Genomic DNA, 2,666 nt, shown 5'->3' on the forward strand with positions numbered 1-2,666 from the left:
TCCCATCACCCCCATCCCATCACCCCCCCATCCCATCACCCCCATCCCATCACCCCCCATCCCATCACCCCCCCATCCCATCACCCCCCATCCCATCACCCCCCATCCCATCACCCCCATCCCATCACCCCCCATCCCATCACCCCCATCCCATCACCCCCATCCCATCACCCCCCATCCCATCACCCCCATCCCATCACCCCCATCCCATCACCCCCCCATCCCATCACCCCCATCCCATCACCCCCATCCCATCACCCCCCATCCCATCACCCCCATCCCATCACCCCCATCCCATCACCCCCATCCCATCACCCCCATCCCATCACCCCCCATCCCATCACCCCCATCCCATCACCCCCATCCCATCACCCCCCATCCCATCACCCCCATCCCATCACCCCCATCCCATCACCCCCCCATCCCATCACCCCCATCCCATCACCCCCATCCCTCCCGCCCTCATCCCGTGATCCCGGTGCCCTCCCGCCCAGGCACGTGTCGCAGCTCCAGGCCCGCCGCCAGGGCCGAGGCCCGTGAAATCGCTGCTATTTCCCCGCCCTGCAGCGCAAACAGGGAGCGGGGAGGGGGCCGAGGGAAGCGCGACGGGAACGCGGGATGGGAACCGCGGCTCCGGGCTGCAGCACGGGCGGGACGGGACCCCCATGTAACGGCTCCTGACACCGCTGTGGGGTGAGAGGCGCCCAGGGACCGCCCGGGGACACCCCTGCCCCTGCTCTTCCCTCCCTCCCCTCTCGCTGATGCTCTGGGGCCCCATCGCGCAGCGTCCCACTGAGGACCCCTCGGCTCCTCGCTGCCGCTCTGCAGCCCCCGGGGCTGTAATTAGCGATCGTCAGCACACAATTAACAGCCATGAGCGCCCCGGGCGCAGGCAGCGGGCGCAGACTCCAACCCCCCCTCAGGGCACCCCAGGCTCTGCCGCCCCATCCCCTGTGCCCTCCCGCAGCCCCGTGGGGCTCGGCCCCATCCTGCATCCCCCAGAGCCTGGTCCATGGGGGCCCCGTCGGTCCCTGCGCCAGCACTTACCTGCTGGGGGGGCAGCGCCGGCTCTGGGGGGGCCCCACCGGGAGCGGGACGGAGCCGAGGGCGCTGCGGAGCGAAATGCAGGGAGCGAAGTGATGGGAAAGGAGGGGAAGGAGAAGGAGAAGAACGAGGGGGGGCCCTCAGCGCATCACGGGCGGGCCCCCCCCGCAGCACCCCCGGCGCTGTCCCCGCAGGGGGTCCCGGCCGCGGCGCTCCCCGCTCCGGAGCGGGCCGGGCCCATTCACAGTTTCCAGGGACATTTCCAGGGCCGGGATCCAGGGCGCGGGGCCAAGAGGCTGAACCCGTCCCACGCCCCGCGCGCGTTCCCGGCCGCGCTCACGGGGCGGGAGGGACCCGGAGGCACCGGCACCAAACCCCCCCCCGCTCTCCCATGGGCGCTCCCCTCCATCCCCTCTGTGCCGTGGGATGCGGGCACCGGGACCCCCGTGCCGCCCCCCCCCCGGCACTCACCCGCTTCCTCCTGCGCCCCACAAGCGCTGACAGCGCCGAACAGGCCCTTCCCCTGCCGCATGAGCCCCACGTGAGCTCAGGCCGCTGTCCCCATCGATGGCGTCGCCACCGGCCGCCCCTCGGCCCCCTCCCGGCCATGGGGATGGGCAGGACACGGGCCCCCGACGGCCACGGGACGGGGCAGCGGCCGCCGCGCACCGGGGCCGGGCAGGGACAGCGCGGGGGGGGCCGGAGCGGGCACACGGGGGCCGAGGGACTGGGGGCGAAGCACCAGGGGAAGGGCCCAAGCCCGCAGCGCTGCCCCCGAGGGGTGGCGGAGCCCGCGGACCCCTCCAGCGGGTCCCCTCCGCCCCACAGCGCCGGTGCCACCGCCGGGGGGCCCGGCCCCGCCTCACCTCGCCCCGTCCGCGGGTGCGACTCCCTCCGCCCGCTCCCAGGTCAATGTTTAACGCCGGGGCTAACGAAGGGCGTTTGCGAGCGTTTCCTGTTGGCGGTGCCAGCGCGGCCGGGCCCGGGGTGCGCCCGCGGGACGGGCTCCGGGGCCGGCGGAGCCCCCGCGCTCGGAGGGAACACGCAGGGGAAGCGGGGGTTGGAGCATCCCTGCCCCGGGGGCTCCTGGTGCCGGATCGGGGACGCGCAGCGCACACGGGAGCGCACGGGCGGCGTGCGCGGAGCTGCGGGGACCCCGGGACTGCTCTGGTGAGGAGCCAGATGTGGCGGGCACAGCTGGAAGCGGCTCACACCGGCTGCGGGCTCCTGGGCAGGAGCTGGAGCCATAACCCGGGAACAGAGCCCAACCGGTGCACAAAGCCCGGGAGAGGAAGGAGCCAGGGATGAAAACGGGAGCCGGGAGATGCTGGAGCAGCTCCGCCATGGAGCCAGGCTGGGAGCTGCGGGGACCGGACAAGGGGAATGGCTTTAACCTGCCAGAGGGGAGGCTGAGATGAGCTCTTAGGCAGAAGCTCTGCCCTGTGAGGGTGCTGAGGCGCTGGCACAGGGTGCCCAGAGAAGCTGTGGCTGCCCCATCCCTGGCAGTGTTCAAGGCCAGGTTGGACACAGGGGCTTGGAGCACCCTGCTCCAGTGGAAGGGGTCCCTGCCCGTGGCAGAGGTTGGAGCTGGAGCAGCTTTGAGCTCCGTTCATCCCAACGCA

This window comes from Psittacula echo (assembly GCF_963264785.1).
Source record: "Psittacula echo genome assembly, chromosome: 25".
Lineage (NCBI taxonomy): Eukaryota > Metazoa > Chordata > Aves > Psittaciformes > Psittacidae > Psittacula > Psittacula echo.